The sequence below is a fragment of the Dipodomys ordii genome, unplaced genomic scaffold (genome assembly GCF_000151885.1).
Source record: "Dipodomys ordii isolate 6190 unplaced genomic scaffold, Dord_2.0 Scaffold117, whole genome shotgun sequence".
NCBI classification, from domain to species: Eukaryota; Metazoa; Chordata; class Mammalia; order Rodentia; family Heteromyidae; genus Dipodomys; species Dipodomys ordii.
Genome location: NW_012267333.1, coordinates 3,453,155 through 3,471,927, shown reverse-complemented (window position 1 = coordinate 3,471,927; position 18,773 = coordinate 3,453,155). Strand labels below are relative to the sequence as shown.

The 18,773-nt window shown below is 41.7% G+C and overlaps 1 protein-coding gene across 8 annotated transcripts in view; it reads left to right on the top strand.

Moving 5' to 3' along the window:
• The first annotated feature begins 253 nt into the window (after window positions 1-253).
• Window positions 254-18,773, top strand: part of Ctnnd1 (catenin (cadherin-associated protein), delta 1) — a 56,733-nt gene continuing 38,213 nt past the window's right edge. For 5 of the 8 annotated variants that reach the window (XM_013029258.1, XM_013029251.1, XM_013029255.1 and 2 more), the window contains exon 1: window positions 254-555. The gene's annotated coding sequence lies outside the window, so the exon portion shown is untranslated. The remainder of the gene's footprint in view (window positions 556-18,773) is intronic. The other 3 variants (XM_013029257.1, XM_013029256.1, XM_013029252.1) reach the window with 3 other exon arrangements.

Below are 18,773 nucleotides of genomic sequence, written 5' to 3'. Positions count from 1 at the left end.
CGATTGCACCTCCACACCCTATCCCGGCAAGAATTCCTCAGAGATTGTATAGTCTCCGCTTTAAATATAAATAAATAAATATCTCAAACTTCCCCCTGTCTCTTTCTCTCCTCCTCCTCCTCTCTCTCTTTTTTTTAATTTCCTATAATAAAGTTTCCTATTGGATGAGGTCAGCTCCCTGATTTATGCCTGGCTCCTATTGGAAGCTTGCAGAAGCTGACATCACTTAGGAAAGAGAGGGGGTAGGGCTGCCAGATCAGTTTGTCACCACCCAGGCTCCCTTGCCTTTGGCTGGGTGCAACTTCCATTTTAGGTGTTGGATCTGAGGAGGAAAAAAAAAAGAGAGAGAGAGGGAGAGCGGGAGGGAGAGTGAAGGTGAGGGAGAGAGGGAGAGAGCGAGAGAGAGAGAGAGAGAGAAAGAAGAGCAGGAAAGGACCTGAAAGGAGGAAGAGGTGGCGGAAACCAACTGCCTTGCTGGATTTATCTTTCTCAGCACATTGGCGAAGCCTTGGGTTTCATTCTTAAAGGACTGGGTTTTAGAAATCCACATCTGAGGTGTGTGCTTTTCTTTCTTTCTTTCTTTTTCTTTTTTTGTTAAAGTGTGTAGGGTGAAGGTGGAGAATCCAAGTTGAATTTATCCTGACGGTAACTGGAGCAAATTTAAAAAGGGGTGAGACTGTTAAGCTGACGGGTGGCTTTTAAGAAATGATTTTTTTTTCTCCTTTCTACTTTCTATACTTTGGGAGGGATTTTGGTATCCGGGATTTTGGTATCCTGTGTGAAAAAGAAAAAGTAAAATATTCAAGACCTAGGAACAAACTTCTAGGTCTAATACAGGGAGGGATTAGAGAGAAAAGTTGTGTAAATTAGTATTTCTGTGTGTTCTTTGCATTTATTTCTATTTTCTGGATTAAGCTAACATACTTCTGTTTGTAGAACCCAAATCAAAAGTTATGTTTTTGGCATGTTGCGTGTGGGTTGGGAGAGGAATTTATCCTAGTCTGAAGCTAAGTTTCACAGACGGTTCTTCCTATGCTCCAAAACTTTCATTTCTTTCTCCTCCTTTTTATTATTGGATTTGTGTAGATGAAAAGTTGGTGGGAGCTTGAAGTTTTGGTGGTATTGTTTTTTTCTCCCCGGGAGAGTTTGAACAGGCTTAGATCCGTTTCAACCCTGCTGTTCTTGGGTGGGTCCCTCTTTTACTTTTCCAGGTGCAGTGGGTGGGGAGCCTCTTTAGCCCGAGACTTAGCCTCCTGCTTTGCTTTGTGAAAGAAAACAAATGGATCGGTGTTTACTGTTTTGGCCCTCAAATCGTCCTCCTGAAACCACCTTTGGTGGCATAGATTTCTGAATGTGTTAGATTAAACCTGAAAATACAGTAACATTTGACTGACGTGCTTTAAGGGATGGAAAATTCTAATTACGCTTTCTCTCTCTCCTGTATTTAGTGGCCACGCACCTGAAAATATTTTCAGCTCCGTGATCTTTGGGTGGGTGGGTGTGGGCTACGTAAGTTTAAGCTGAAAGAAACTACTTCATGCAAACTTCAGTATTGAAAATGCATTTGAGAAAGCACAAAGGGGAGTTTTTATTTGTAAACCGAAGTATAAAGTTGTTTTTTGGAAGTGAGTTTTTTTTCTTTTGGTTATTTTACTGAAATCAGAACACTTGTTAGGACTGAAAGTCTGTGACTGTTTTCATATGTCATATTTCATCTTAGGATTTGTTTGGGGTTGTTTTTAGAAGTACATTTTTGCAGAAGTACTGATTCTAGATAATTATACAGCCAACTCATCAGGAGCTGGGCGCTGGGGTGTTCTCTCTCTTTTAAATGCGAATCAATCTGAAAATTATAGCTAGAATAGACACTTCCTTAATTGGAACAAGATATGTAAGCTACTCATTAGCTTTAAGCTAGTAGGTATTATTTAATAATCCTCTGATCCAATATTCCCTTCCTCTATTCTTTTTAGACTAGAACACTTCCTCTTTTCTAGAGTGAAACCATTTCTCGAAGGATGATTTCATCCTTGTGAGGTTGTGGCTTCTGGTGGAAACAGAACTTTGTTCCTCTGAACATAATCTAAGCGAGGACGACAGGAAAAATTTGATATCTGGATCTCATAACATGCAATTGAAAAGAAAAAGAATTTGTATGTCCATTTGATTATACAAACACAGTACTCGTTTAGTATTTTTCAAATTTTATTCCAAATGTTCTCTGCCTTGCATCTAGCCTAGGGAGGGTTCTTGGATCTTTGGAGGACTGATCATGTTGCTGCCCGAGTCTGTTTTCCCACTCAGCCTTTAGGGGGAGGGATGAGAGAATCTGAAGGCGGAGTACAAAGGCAGTTTGAAAATAGGTTCTGGATGACTGAGTGATGGTGATTTGGGTCCGGCTTTAAATCTGGGCTTTGTGTAGCTATAATGAACACCATATTAACTACGGTCCGGGACTATTTCCGTGAGCCAATGCATTGTTTTGACTGGTGTGTAGTTTAGAGCCTTTGGGGTGATAAGATGGAAGATGTGTCTTCTACTTACTTCACCTCCCCTGGTTCTTTCAAGGATCATAGGAAGGGGTGCAGATGGGTAAGTCTTTTATTTTGTGATTTTTTTTTTGTTCTTCATTTTGATTACTGGGTAAAAAAAAATGATGACAAACAAGTATGAGTTGTACTGATTCTTCTTTCTTTGCATGCCTCCCATGTAGTACTATTGGTTTCTTTGTTATGTGAACAAGGTAGTAGTGTGGTCTGTGTTTCAGGTGGGGATCTCTTTTGACTGGCTCGAGTTTTGGTACCTTTCTTATGATTTCAGTGTTGACAGAGAGGTTGGAACATGTTCTCAGCGAGTATTAAATTGAGACGACTATAGATCTTGGGAAAAAAAAGAGCCACATAATTACGATACAATCTTAGGTTTATCAAGTGGTTGCTCTCTAGGGATGAGTGAGATAGGAGGCATATAAATAAATTAGACATAGATCACTATCAATTGGAATAACAAAATGATTAGTTCTGTATAATTCATTGTTTTCTATTTGGGTACCTGATGGTCCCATTAGTTACTACCAGGTCTTCCTGTTCCTACCCTCCCTTTCATTGTTTTGTTTTTTTTGTTTTTGCCATGTGCTAAGCATTTAGCATAAAATATTTACTTAATTTGTGACCACAGCCATTTTTTTTAACAAAAGGAATTTGAGATTCAGAAACTTGAGGTTTGCAAAAATCTGAACACCTATAATTGGTGAAGGCCAGGATTAACCCTTATCTGACTAACTACAATGTCTGTGGACTTCACTAATAAACTGTAATTCTCCTGAGAGTGAGGGAAATAACAACTAGTGCTAAAATGAACCCTTGCTAGAGGTAGAGGTGTTTCACCTCAGATACGGTCAGTAATCCCTTAGCTATCCCTTATCCTTTCCTGATGCTGGGATAATACAGTATATATAAAAGATTCATTTTTTCTTAAAATCCTTGGGAACTGGATATGTTAGAAAGGATATTCTTTTTGATCTTTAGAACAGAGATCTTAGAATATGCATGCCATTGCTATCTTTATTTTAGCAATGCTGGGGATTGAACTCAGCCTCTTAGGCATGCCAGGCAAGTGCTATGCTACTGAGTTACATCCCCAGTCTTGTTTTCTTAATTTTTGACTTCCTGGAATTGTCTCGAAGTGGAATTTCTTCATCCAGAGAAATTTCAGCCACTTGGTTTGGAATGATACCACCTTGTGGGAATAGTGCAAACAATGCTTTTTGTCAAACTGTATTTAAATTGTCTTATTTTCCTCTTCCCTCTAGACTATGAGCCACTTGGGTGTAGGTACTGTCTTAGCCATACCTTTTAGTACCTGTCTCAGTATCTTATATGTACTGAGATGTTCAGTAAGCCTTAGTTGATTTAGGCACTTTATAGGAATCAGTGAGGACTTGTATGGAAAGCTTGAGAGGAAGTTGAGACAGGAAGCAAAGCAACATAAATTAATAATCTTTCCATGTAATTGTGAAACTTTTATGGTAGACTGTGGTTCCAGTCTTTTATACACCTCTTCCCTCCTATTTTTAAGCAATGCTTCTGAAAATAATGGAAGATTTTAAATTTTAGCCATTTTTTGGGCAGTCATTCCAAAGAACAGTATGAAAAGTAGGGTCTTAGTTAGATCATTTGAGAACAGGCAGCTATTTGCCGAAAACCTGAAGTATAGCCATTTTCTAAGGAGAGCTGAAAAGAGCAGCAGCAAGGAGGAATTCAGCCCTGGTTGGAATGAGGGGTTTTTACACCTGCTAATAAAAACTTAAAGCATAGTTCTGCAGGCTCCCTGTAGTCCTAGTTACTCAGGAGGCTGAGATCTGTGGATTGTGTTCAAAACCAGCCCAGGCAGGAATGTCTGTGACACTTTTTATTTCCAGTTAACCCTCCAAAAGCCAGAAGTGGAGTTGTAGTTCAAGTGATAGAGCACTATCCATGAGTACAGAAGTTCAAGGAGAGTGCACAGTGCCCAAACTCTGAGTACAAACCCTAGGACCAGCACTAAAAAATGAAATGAAACAAAAAAACCCTAAAGTTTTTGGAGGGCTGGGAAGGTGGCTCAGTGGTAGAATGCTTGTCTTGCATGCGTGAGGCCCTGAGTTCGATTCCTCAGTACCAAATAAGCAGTAAAGGCTGGAAATGGTGCTGTGGCTCAAGTGGTAGAGCACTAGCCTTGAGCTGAAGAGCTGAGGGACAGCGCCCAGGCCCAGAGTTCAGGCCCCACAACCAGAAAAAAAAAAAATAAAGGTTTTGAAATGGTAGTTTGGGACACTAGCCTTTCAAAAAGCATGTTCGAGGGGCTGGGAGGGTGGCTCATTGGTAGAGTGCTTGCCTTGCATGCATGAGGCCCTGGGTTTGATTCCTCAGAACCACATAAACAGAAAAAGCCAGAAGTGACTGTGGCTCAAGTGGTAGAGCGGCGCTAGCCTTGAGCTGAAGAGCTGAGGTAAGTGCCCAGGCCCAGAGTTCTGGCCCTATGACTGGCAAAAAAAAAAAAAAAAAGCATGTTTGAGGTCATTTTTCATCCCTAGTTCTAAGGATTTAACCTATAGCTTTGAGCAAACTACAGGCAAACATTCTGCCACTAAGTACATCTCCAGCCCTTGATATATGTGTGTGTGTGTGCACACGCGTGTGTACGCACATACATACATATATATATATTTTAATCAGCCAGGGAACTTTAACCGAATTTGTTCATGAACTATATTGGGATGTTTATATTTAAGGGCCAAAATAAGTTTTCATGGATAATTTAGAATCATAATTGTAACAGGAACTTTGCCTGAAGGAATGAACTCTAGGTAATTCAGATATGAATAGCTACAAATACTTTTTTCATGTTCCCTTTCCTCAGGGAAAAGGGTTAAGTGTCATATGAGCTGAAATAGAGATTACTTGCCCTAAAAGATGGAGCTGCTTCTAAGGTTTCCAATAGTGCATTGGCATAGCCGAGCAGGGAGACTGGAGGAGGCTAGAACAATTGCTCTGGTTAGGACTTACAAGAGAGAAATTAGAGTGTGATTTTGTATTTAATTGTAATTTTTTTTTTTTTTTGTCAGTCATGGGGCTTGAACTCTGGGCCTGGCGCTATCCCTGAGCTTTTCAGCTCAAGGTGTGTGCTCTATGACTTGAGCTACCGCGCCACTACTTCTGGTTTTCTGGTGGTTAATTGGTGACAAGAGTCTCATGGAATTTGCTTGCCCAGGTTGGATTTGAACTTCGATCCTCAGATCTCAGCCTCCGTGGTAGACAGAATTACAGGAGCAAGTGTGTGTGTGTTTGTGTTTAATGTATATTTTTCCCCCTAATTTGCTTGGATTTGCATGTTGTTACTTATTAAATATTAACTACCAAGAATAAAACCTGGCTTTATTAAGTTCAGGGACAAATGTGATACCCATTTTTAGGGCCATTTTATTTCCAGTGAGTTCTTTGGTTGATGGGACTAGTATGGCTATTTATTCAGGCATATAGTGGGGGCATCATAATGATTCAAAGACTTTTTTTGGGGGGGGTCTGGTTGTGGGGCCTGAACTCTGGGCCTGGGCGCTGTCCCTCAGCTATTCAGCTTAAGGCTAACGCTCTACCACTTGAGCCACAGCGCCACTTCTGGCTTTTTTTCTTTGTGCTTATGTGGTGCTGAGGAATCGAACCCAGGGCCTCAGGCATGCAAGGCAAGCGCTCTACCACTGATCCACCTTCCCAGCCCCTCAAAGACTTTTCTTAAAGTATTATGCATTGTTCAGCAATAGGTAATTTGATCATGATTGTCACAAAACATGTCCCATTGTATGATGATCATACAATGGGTGAATATAAAGGTCATATCTATACCCTAGCAGCTCACAGTTTAGATGGAACACATTTTTATTTCAAATTTGCAGTAACTCTGTATCTCCTTCATTCTCCTAGACACAGTTTATTAATATTTTGCTTAAAATGTTTCGCTTTTATATATTCTGTGATCAATATGCTAACCGAAAAGGCAATTTTGAACCTAAGTGTTCCATCAATTGGTGAGGTAAGACAGCATAGCATAGTAGCTAAAAGCATTGATGCTGGTGCCATACTGGGTTCACATCTTGCTCTGACTCACAAATTGTTTAATCATTCTGCCTTGGTTTCCTTGTCTGTAAAGTGAGGATAATATGATTAAGCTATCATATAAGACTGTTATGACAATGAAGTGATGTGATGTAAAATTCATAGAACATTGTACAGCTCATAGTAATACCTTGATTTCACTATTAGAATGAATGAACTCACACTTCAATTGTTCGTTGGATGAAAAGTTTTTGTTTTTTGTTTGGTTGGTCAGGGGGCTTGAACTCAGGGTCTGGGAGCTGTCCTTGAGCTCTTTTTCGCAAGGCTAGGGCTCTGCCTCTTTGAGCCACAGCTCTACTTCTAGTTTTCTGATGGCTAATTGGAGATAAGAGTCTCATAGATTTTTCTTCCAGGGCTGGCTTTGAACAGTGATCCTGAGATCTCAGCTTCTTGAATAGCTAGGATTACAGACAAGAGCCACTAGCACCCAGCTGGATGAAATGTTCTTTAAAGTACCTTAAAACCTGAGTTTTTTTTTGGATACAGTCTTGTAACCTAGGCTGGTCTTGAACTCCTGCCTAGGCCTTCCAAGTGCTTGGATTATAGGCCTGTACCATCATGCTCTCTGCTAAGTTTGTTTTATTCATTTAGTTTTTTACAATTGGGGAAAATAAGTGTTGTTAGTAGTGGAGTTGTATGTGTGGGGTTGTCCAAAACTGGCAATGAGGGGGGGAGACCAACAATAGGATCTTACAATAATTTTTTTACACTAAATATCTTACAATAATTTCTTCAAAGACTTTGATACTTAGAACAAAAAACTCTGCAATACAAGTTACTCTTAACTTTCTGTATGTATAAGAAGCAGAACTCGAGCATCACAAGTGTAATTTTTTAAAATTTTCAGCAGAGAATGGGTTGAAAGAGTTTGGTTTGGATTATTCTTCTTGACTTTGAACAGGTTCTTTACTTCCAAGTCTTGCTTGTCCAGCTAGGAGTTTGTAAGGTAACATTTAGTCAGGAGTGCTTGTACCGGAAACAATTACACAGAAACCAAGGCAGGGTTATGCTATCCTTTTTTTTGCAATGAGCTCTCTCCTTCTTCTTTTTTCTTCTTCTTTCAGGAAACATTCTGTACTTGAAGCCCTAATTTATGGACATTCACAAACAGACATGTAGAAATTGTGGGTTCACCACTGCTTCCTGTGAAAAGTGTGTTTCTAAAAAAGGTCTACTTTTCTAGGTGGAAAAGCCAGTCTGTGGCCATGTATGTGTTAGATAAAGCCTTGCCTGGAAATTTGTAGGTTTCTTCCAGCCTGGGATTTCCTTCCTTCCTTCCTTCCTTCCTTCCTTCCTTCCTTCCTTCCTTCCTTCCTTCCCTCCCTCCCTCCCTCCCTCTTTTTCTTCCCTCCCTCCCTTTCTCCTCCTTCTTCCTCTTTGCTTCTCTTTTCTTCTTTTCTCTCCCACCTTCCATTCCTCCCTTTCTCTCATATTTTTTGTAGCACATACTAGTTGTACAAGGGGGTGTTTTATTGTGACTTTCCCTACATACATATACTGTAGCCCTGTCAGACCCACTTCATCCGCCTTCCCACTTTTTTTTTTCTTTGCTTGTACCAGGACTTGAACTCAGGGGCCCCAGGTTTCTTGCCTTTGCTTGGCTTTCCTGCTCACTGTTGGCACTATAGCAGTATACTTGAGGGGCTGGGAAGGTGGCTCAGTGGTAGAGTGCTTGCCTTGCAAGCACCACATAAGCAGAAAAACCCAGAAGTGGCGCTATGGCTCAAATGGTAGAGTGCTAGCCTTGAGCTGAAGAGCTGAGGGACAGCGCCCAGGCCCAGAATTCAGGCCCCATGACCAACAAAAAAAAACCAAGCAGTATACTTGAGCCACACCTCCAGCCTGGTATTTTGCTGGTGAATTCACTAGATAGGGGAGAACTTTCTGATTTTTTTCAAAAATAGGGAATGCTTCCTGAATTTGTGTGCCATCCTTGCACAAGGGCCATGCTATTCTTTTCTATGCCATTCCAGTTTTAATATATGTACTGCCAAAGTGAGCCCAACTTTCTGGTTCATAGGATATTATTGTTTATTTCATTGAGATGAAGGATTACATTCGCAATTTGGGAAAATTGATCTAAGTAATTCAGATGACGTTGATATTCAGATGTAGATTCTCATACATTTCCTAATTGATTATATTCATGTAGTACAATTGACAGTAAAGCAAAGGGAATTTACTTTTCCCCTAGTGAATTCCAATTTTTTTTTGTGTGTGCATCATATGTTGTTCTATATTGGACTGAAATAGCAAATTTCTCTTTATGGAGTGGAAATATTTTTGTTTTAGGAATTTTATATCGTAAGAAACCAAAATTTATTCTGGTGGTTGAAGACATAAGACATTGTTCTAGAAACTAGGTCAACTTTTCGTTACCTTTATTACAGTATCTACAGTTCCCATCGCACTGCAAGCGAGGCACATCTCATTGAAGTAAAGTAGCTGGTGTATATTCAGTATACTTTTAAAATAGAGGAGTCTATTTTAAAAGAGAAATGGGTGCCAATCTGATTTCTTTCCTGCTCCTTTGTTGGAATGGGGGAAGATCTGTTACCTCTCTGCTGTTCTGCCCTCCACGGCTGACTTTGTAAACCAGGGCACAGTGGCCCACTTGTGTGTCTTCCTGGCTGAAGGTCAGTCAGGTGGGAAGGTAGGGCTGCAGGAGCCTCCAATTCACAGACCCAATATCACAATTAGGGAAAAATGAAAAGTATGGAATCTGTTGTAGTCTACATTCAACCAAATAGAACTCATTAATGTTTGCCCTCACAGAGCTTACATTCTAGTTGTGAGAAGCAGCTGGTGGTGTGGCTCCAGTAGTGGTGGGGTGTCTTGAGTTCACACCCCAGTACTATCAAAACCAAACCAAGCTCAGTGGTAGAGCGCTTGCCTTGCATGCATGAGGCCCTGGGTTCGATTCCTCAGCATCACATAAGCAGAAAAAGCCAGAAGTGGCGCTGTGGCTCAAGTGGTAGAGCGCTAGCCTTGAGCTGAATTGCTGAGGGACAGCACCCAGACCCAGAGTCAGGCCCACAACCGACAGAAAAACAAAAACAAATCAAAACAACAACACATTTGTGAGAGACAAATACTGTATAAGCAAATACATGTGTAATATACCCGGGTGTGATACTACAGTTGAGAAGAAAGCAAGCAGAGGAAGTAGGATGGAGAGTGGAGGATAAGATGGGAATGAAGTTATTCTATTTTTAAAGAGTAGTCAGGGGAGGCCTTATGTATAAGATATATGGGAGAAAGACCAAGAAATGAAGGGTGGAGGGCTGGGAATATGGCTTAGTGGTAGAATGCTTGCATAGCGTGCATGAAGCCCTGGTTTGATTCCTCATTACCAAGTCATCTCCTTACTTCAAGCTCCAGAGACAGCAGCTGTTAATTGTTTTTGCTCAATTCCTCCTAAGTTGAGGCAGCTTGCCTCCATCTTTCTTCCATTGTAGAAGCTCCAGGAGAGCAGTTTTTAGTGAACAGAAGTAACAGCTAAGACCTTGAGTACATTTGTTGCTTTGATGTTTGTGATCACATGTTAGACTTACCACATTTACCTGCTGCTTCTGGTTTGGTTCATTTGACCAAAAAGTTCTTGCTAGCTTGTTTTTCTCTCTGTGTCTGTGTCTTATCCCTGTTTTCTTTCTTTCCTTTTTCTTTCTTCATCAGTTACCAATTAATTTTTGCCAGTCCTGGGACTTGAACTCAGGGCCTCTTGCTGTACCGTTTGAGCCCTAGGTCCACTTCTCCCTTTTTTGTGAGTTAATTAGAGGTCATTGTCCTTGGATCTCAGCCTTCTGAATAGCTAGGATTACAGGTGTGAGCTACCAGTGCCTGACTAATCATACCCATACTTCTGTTTTGCATATCAAGGGTGATGATCATCCCTGTTAAGTAACTGTCAGCCTCCATTTTTCCCTTTCTAAATATGTATGCTTGGTTCCTTAAGGACTGTCAAAATATATATGCTGAGAAGCTTTGTTTGGTTGACTTTGGAGCTGGGGAAGAAGTACCAAGTGACTTGAAGGTCTCTGTCAACTTTGGATAGGAAAGTAAGAGGGTATTTGATTACCAGAGTATCTGTCTTTTGAATCACCCACTCTTCTCACTTTCCCTCTCAAGATTTCTGGTTTAGCTAGTCCCTCAGTAAAAGACTCTCTGTCTAACTCTCTCTGTTTGGAGTTTTAACCCTGGTACTTGACCTGATTACCCTCTGTTCTACGTTTTAATTGTACCTCTCTAGTTGTCATTCTGTTACTCAATATCATCCTTGGGAGATGACCTCAATCAATAGTATTTTTCCCCCCTGAAACTGGGTTTTGAACTCAAGAGCTTCATGCTTGCTAAACAGGTGCTCTACCAGTCTGCCAGCACTCAGCCATTAGTTGAGATCGAGTCTCTGAACTTTTAGGCCCTGCTGGCCTTAAATCATGGTCTGCCAACCCCATCCCCTCATTTCTACTTCCCAAGTAGCCAGGATTACAGGCTTGAGCCACTAAATCTGCCCCCTTTTAAAATTTTTGGTGGTAAATTATTTGAATTCAGGATCTGGAGCTTCTTAGGCAGGGGTGCTATACTACCATAAGACACTTCCCTCCCCCCCCCTAATTCTCTTATCTGTCAGGTTGCTATCTTGTTTTGGATGGTAAATACTCCAGGCAATCACAGATTCCCCAAAGATTTTGAAGTACTGGTTGTGTTACTTTAGCACATACAGATGAGGCCAAGATGTTTGTAGTTGTCCTGAGAATGTGTCTTTTAATGCTGCTTAATTTTTTAAAATTTACTAAGTCTTCAGTGACACATGCTTCCTTATGGAAATGTTCATAAACTTTTTCCTTATGGAAATGTTCATAAACTTTGTGTGTGCTGTCCTTGGCACTTGAACTCAGGGATTGGGGGCTGATCCCTGAACTTCTGTGCTCAAGGATAGTGCTCTAACACTTGAGCCACAGCTTCACTTCCCAGTTTTTGTTTTTCTTTTGGTGGTTAATTGGAGATAGAGTCTCACTGACTTTTCTGCCGGGCTGTGAACCTTGGTCCTCAGATCTCAGTCTCCAGAATAGCTAGGAGTAGAGGCATGAGCCTCTGGCACCTGGCTTCTATAGATTTTTGTTATTGTTTTGTTGGTGGTGGTGGTCATGAGGTCTAGGCACTGTCCTTGAGCTATTTTGCTCAAGGCTAGTGCTCTACCACTTTGGCCCACAACTCCACTTTTGGTTTTCCCATGGTTCATTGGAGTTAAGATTCTCACAGACTTATCTGCCTGGCCTGCCTTTGAACTGTAGTCTTCATATGGTCAGCTTCCTGAGTAGCTAGGATTATAGGCATGAGCATCCAGCTTCCATAGACCTTTAAAAGACATTTTGCTACTTGCTTGTTCGTACTAAAACCTCATGTTAAAGTGACTTTCTTGGATAAGTGTTAGATTATCCTTGAATTGAGTTTCTGGTTATTTTTCACTATCCTACATTATCCAGTAGGCTAGAAACATCTAGTGGCCTCAAATGGTACATTTTTGACTTTGGACTTCTTTTATGATACACTATGGAACCAGTCTAACAATCTCTTTGTTCCTTGGAGGAAATTTTAACTAAGACATTTTAAAAGTAATTATGTTGCTTAGTCTGCAATGTAAACAGGAATATTTTGCTCCTATAAAGCAACTCAGGAATCCTAAGAGGGTAGTGCTGGCAAGTGAGCTAGCTCTTCTAGGCTCTGAACTTAGAAATAGGATTTAGCACTGTGCTATGGCAGCCATCCTTATACACAATCCATGCTTTCAAAGAGCCTGTAATCTGTGCAGTGTAGTGATCTGAGCTGTCTGGTGAGCAGTAAAAAGAGACCAAATAATGTATTTTGTAATTGCACTTTTTGTAAGAAGATGTTGTGATTAGTGGGTTGTCAGGGATAGGTTACTCCAGTGTTGCCAATAGACCACAATGAAGACTCTTTGAAAACATGAATTTCCCACCCCCTACTCCCATTCCCCCCTTCCAGAAATTAAGGTATGGGATATTGAATGTTTTTCCAAAAGCTTCCCAGGTCATTTTGATCAATCACGTTTGAGTACCACAAAAACCTGGACATTGGAATTAAGCTTCTCAAGTAGGTGGTTACTTAGAATGAGAAGTGGGAAAGACCACTAGTTCGTGTTAGGTAGCCATGGTGAGGATCTGGTTAATTTGAAGTGGTGTACCTCTGTGTCACCTGGTATTGTTTGAATATACAATTGTTATTTCTGATTGATTTGAAGGTTATGCAAATACTTGGCATAGTATAGAGAACTTGCCTGCTAAGGCCAAGGGAAACTCGTAGACTATATCCATTTCCTCTCTCCATTTTGAAATTGTGGAACAGTTTCGGGAGAGGATGTTAGCATTGAAACTTAGCTGGACAATTTGTTTAGAACTGGACAGGAAAGGCCAATTTACTTCCTGTCTGAAAAGGAAGTACTGGCTTCCTTCCCTCCCTCCTTGACTGACTAACTCTGGTCAACTTGGAATATGGGATGGGGGGAGGAGCTGGTTATGTTAGTACTCTTAACTGGTTACTAGTGCTTTAAGAGACTTCCCACCAGTATTTATGTTTGCTACCCCTTTGTGTGTGCTCTTATTTCTTCTTCTTCTCTCGCTCTCTCTCTTTCTTTCTTTTCTTCTTTCTTTCTGTCTTTCTTTCTTTCTTGCCCTGTATTAGGGTTGGCTGTTCAGTAAGTCTTCTAATCTCCCTGACATTATTTTTCAGTTTTGTATACACCTCCTCTATATTCGCTGATATTTAAAAATAGCCAAGGAGTTATAGAGGGAAAAACTGTAACCCATTTGATCCTGAGGGGTAGGTTGTAGAAAGGAAAAAATAATTGGACAAGAAGGGAGTGAGGGTAACAAAGCTTTCTTATTTTTAACTTGAGCCAAGAAAGCATTCCAAGTGGGGCCAGTTGGCACTCTTCCTGCTATTTTAGTCCGGGCTTCTTCCTACTGACCAGTCAATTGTATTAAGTGTTTGATGTGAGTCTGAACTGTGGTCTCAGGGGGTGGGGGAGATTAAAGGGGGTGGGGATTACTTGGTGGAAACAGCTGTTGCCTTCATCAAGCCTGCTCCATCACCCTTCTTTTCAGAGTATTTGGAGTGAGGGGTGGCTGAAGAGTTGGAACTCTGGCAGCAGATTCCCAGTAATTGTCATGTAGCAGGAATGGATTCTCAGGCGCTCTTAATACTATGTGGGATGTTGGCTAGTTGGAATGTAGCTACATTTTTTTAGTCACATTCTTTTCTCTGCCTCTCCTTGCTCTAATTCTTTTCAGTTTGGAGCTTGCTTTGGAGCATGACATGGGAAGGTAGATAGCAAAACCGATTCAACCTCTCTCTCCCCCACCCCCCTTAAATCCCTGGGCCCTCCAGGGATTTCTATCTTTTATTCCTTTGGTTGGGTTTTCCAAATGTATCTGGAAACAGCTAGAGATACAATTTGGAGTCAGGACCTTTGGTAAAGTTAAGTTGGATTAATTTATACTCCTCATCTTTTTCCCTCCCTCAGACGCCAGGGTGACTAGTTCTGAGTCAGCACTCCCCTTCTGTCTCACCTTGCTCAGTTTGATGCCTGGCATCCTTCAGGAGGGAGCAGCCTTAGCATTGGTATAGGTATAGACACACCTCTATTTGAGGTGTGTCTTACACAACATTTTTTTTTAATATCTCAATAGTCTTTCTCTTTAGGTGCTACTATTTTAGTTCTTAAATTGTTTTTATTTGCTTATGTTAGTTATACTAATATATATGTATATATATATATATATATATAATATACAGTGTTACATCTTCCTGTTTCCTCTGTATTCCAGTCCATCTCACCCCCTTTATCACAGTCTCTGTCCCTCCCTCCCCCATAATTTGTCTTTATATGTCCATCTCACTCTGTGGTCCTTAATTGACTAATTTATTTGATCTTGACTGTGAGAGGGAGCACTGAGTAAGAATACTATCATTTGTAACTAAATTTTCAGTATTCTTGGGTGGAGGGGGAATGGAGTTAGTTTGATTTGGTGCTTCTAGGAAGGAGATCATAAACTTGCTTTTGTGTGATTCAGTGACAGAATTTACAGTGGATAGGCCCTGTTGTTGAGTTCTGTTCTAACGCATAATGTTGTTAGCTTTTTTTTTTTCTTTGTCTTGTTTTCTATCCTGCCCTAGAATAGTTGACTATTGTGTTCCTGTCCTACCTCTCCACCTGGTTGTACCAGATCTAGATAAAAACTAAATCCTTCTGAGTTGTGCTATTTTATTTAGACTGAGCTTTTGCATTATGTACTTCTTGTACTACATAGATCAGGATTTAGCCCTCAGTGCTTCTGGCAGGTCCAAAAAGTGGGGAGAGGAGAAGACTAGGGTGAAGGAAGGGAGAAAAGCTAGGGGTATTTGTCTGCCTAGCAAAATGGAGGCTCCAGGTTCAGTCCTCAGTGTGGCATGTCAAAAAAGAAAAGATGAAGAAAGATGGCATAATTGCTTGGAATTTCTCTGATTGGAGAACATGGCTGTTTAGACCCAGGGAATTGACCATAGGGTAAAGGGTGTTTGGTCTTCCAGATTTTGAAGCTCTTTGGTTAATAGGACTTGACTTCCATCTGTATCTTTGCTTTTGGGACTTAAGGCTTAACTGCCAGTGGGCTGTGCGAGATAATATTATTTAGTTCATTCTTGGAGTCAGCTAAGGATTCTAATTAGGAAGGGGACTCTCTGTCCCCCCCCCCCCAAACCAGGCTGCAAATCTACAACCCAGCAGGAAAAGCTGAGGTCACTGTCCTGACCTCTTAAGCTGCTAAGACTTACAGTGAAATTCCTAGTGGCCCTCCTCCCTCCAGTTCTCTAGGGAAGTAGGGAACTTTGCCCCTAGCACTTGATAAACTGCCTCTCTGTTGGGTGGAGTCTGCTGCCATTGTTTGTTCTCCGTGGGGCCTGTTTTTGGAATCAACTCTTCGCTTTCAGGGAAAAGAGTTTGAAAGGCTTTAAAACCGTGGAAGTGAGTGACAGGATTGGTCCTACGGTAGCTCTCCAGGTGAGAATATTCATTGACTTGAATCCAGGTTGGTGATCAGATTGCCACAATGAAGTTTTCTTGGGGATGTAGTTGCATTGAACAGAATAGCCACACTAGCTCTAAGATCCCTAGTGCACTGTCTCCAAAGTGAAGAAACTTGGCAAGTTGGAATCTTAAAAATCCCTCACTTGTTCCACTCTTAGGCCTGTACACACAGTGTCTGCGGATTCTTAAAGGCCTGAGCTTTGTCCTATGCAGTGTTGGCTTGGGGCAGGGAAGGAGGGTTGTTTTCCCCGAACATGATAAGGAACTGAGCTGGGTAAAGTGGGAGCTCTGGTTGGTGATTGGTAGACAGGATGCCCTGGAATGCAGTTGGCCTGCAGCCCAGAATCCAGCACTTTGTATTTGTTTGTTTCTGGGAGACTGTGGTCTGGTGCTACTGTGACAGGAAGTGAGAAAGCTGGGAGTGGGGGAATGGGAGAGGGGCGATGTCTTTGTGGTTCTCCTGTGAAATCTCTTTGTCCCTGAAGAGCAGCCCTGCCACCGAGCACCACTGAGAAGAGAGCAGTCTTTGTGTGTCTAATGGGGCTCCAAGCATCTAGCTACTCCGAGGGATTAGGGGGTGCAAGTTCTGACCATGGCCTTTTACATTTTAGCACTTGAGTTATATAAATGGCCTCGATCTCTTATCATTGGGGAGTTTACAGAGTTTTCTGTGCACTATTATTATTTATAGATGTCTAGGATTTCATTGAGGGAATTGTAGACAAAGATAAATGTTACATAATTTTCATGTAATGCACATAAATTGCAGATTTTTTGGGGGCCTGAAAGGAGCAGAAAAAAACAAATGAGGTACTGCTGGGACCCTACTGTTTTAGATTGCATCCTTCCAGGTGGTATTCTGTGGGATTCAGATCAGAGAAACCCACCCAGTTCTCTGATTTTCCGTATTGAGAGTTACTGGCAATTCTCATGTAACTGGGGAATGGTTGGGAGTTTCCTGGGATTTTTTTTCTTCCCTTAAACTCTAGACTGAGGTAGCACCTGAACCCCTTTGTCCTCTTCCTCCTGCCTTTTCTTCTTTGTTCCGTGTTTTCCCTACCCTCTATTCCAGCTGTGAAACAGGCATCTTTTCTCACTTGGTGGATTGGGTGGCTGAGTCCTCAACTTTTTGCCAAACTGGCTAGCCCCGGAGCACACTCACACAGACCGGCCTTTGATTGCCCAGGAGGACAGCTGCCCTGGAGGCAGATTGCTAACATGCCGCCAGAACAATCCCTCTCCTCTGTTCTAATGCTGGCTAGCACCGGCTTCTGTGCTTCTAGTTCCTTCCCTTTCCCACCCAACTCTGATCTTTAGTTTTGGCTTAGTGAGATATCCCATTAAAAATGAGAGTGGGAAAATTTGTGATTAGATTTTTTTCCCCCCTCGGGTTGAGGGAGATCAAAGGATATGGCCTGTTGCCAGATTTCTAGAATCAGCTTGCCACCAGTTCAAAGGTAGGTGATTGGTAGAGAGTATCTTTTTTTTATTTGTTTGTTTATTTTTCTTTCCTCCTGAGTACTTCTTCTTTATCAAAAGGGACTAAGTTAGAAGTAAAATTACTAGCAAGCTGTTCTTCCCCAGATTTTGCTTTTCAAAGGGAAGTAAGCACCTCTAGATCTAAGTAGATCTATCTTCTCTTGCTCAACCTTCTCTTGTTGATGTCCCCATTCACAGACTCTTTTTCCTCTTTTGAAACAGGAGCCCATTATATAGCTTAGGCTAGCCTCAAACTTGGGATCTTCCTGCCTCAGCTTCCCAAATGTTGTCATTCCAAGGCTTGTGCCATCATGCCCTACTTAAAAGAGAGAGGGGGGTGGGATAGGGAGGGAAGAAGGAAGGGGGGAAGGAAGGAAGAAAGAAACAAATCTTTCTTTTTTTTTTGTTGGTCGTGGAGCTTGAACTCTGGGCCTGGACACTGTCCCTCAGCTCTTCAGCTCAAGGCTACAACTCTACCACTTGAGCCAGAGCACCACTCCCAGCCTTTTCTGCTTATGTGGTGCTAAGGAATCGAACCCAGGGCCTCATGCATGTGAAGCAGGCACTCTACACTGAGCCACATTCCCAGCCCACAAACCTTTCTTTTGTTTAACCTCTCTATTGAATTTAGAATGACTTTAGTCACTGGAAGAACAGACCATACTCCTTCTAATGTATCAAGAAGGAACATAGAGAAGATTTGTGTTCTGACACAGTAGTCCACCACTTTGGGCAAGGTACCGCTTTTGATATGTTGTTTATTCATCATAGAAAGGGCCCATGATCTCGGCTGTGACTGAGGTGGCTTGTAGTCCTAGATGCTTAGTAGGCTGAGGAGAATCATTTGAGCCAACCTTGGGTTTGAGACTAGCTTGGTCAACATACAGAGGCACATCTCAAAAAGGAAAGGTAAAGAAGCTGAAGAGGTCCAGCTCAAAGGAGATTAGGGACACGTATACATGTGTGAGAGTATTGCAATGAAACTCGTTTATTTATTTATTGTCAGCGTGGGGCTTGAACTCAGGGCCTGAGTGCTGTCCCTGAGCTTTTGTGCTAGAGGCTAGTGCTCTAGCAGAGCCACCAACGCCCAGCAATGAAACTTCTCTTGCACAACAGATTTATGCTTACAAAAAGAAAAAAAAAAAGATGGGCCAGGTGTTAGTAGCTTATGTCTGTAATCCTAGCTACTCAGGAGGCCGATATCTGAGAATCTCTTGTTTGAAGCCAGACTAGGCAGAAAAGTACCTGATACCTGAGACTTATCTCCAATAAACTACCAAAAAGCCACAAGTGGAGCTATGACTCAAGTAGTAGAGTGCTAGCCTTGAGCAAAAAAACTCAGGGACATCACCTAGGCCCTGAGTTCAACACTTGTATACACACACACACACACACACACACACACTGGTCTGACATTACCACTGGGCTGACACACACACACACACACACACACACACTGGGCTGACATAACACACACACTCTGGGCTGACATCAACACACACACACTCTGGGCTGACATCAACACACACACACACTGGTCTGACATTACCACTGGGCTGACA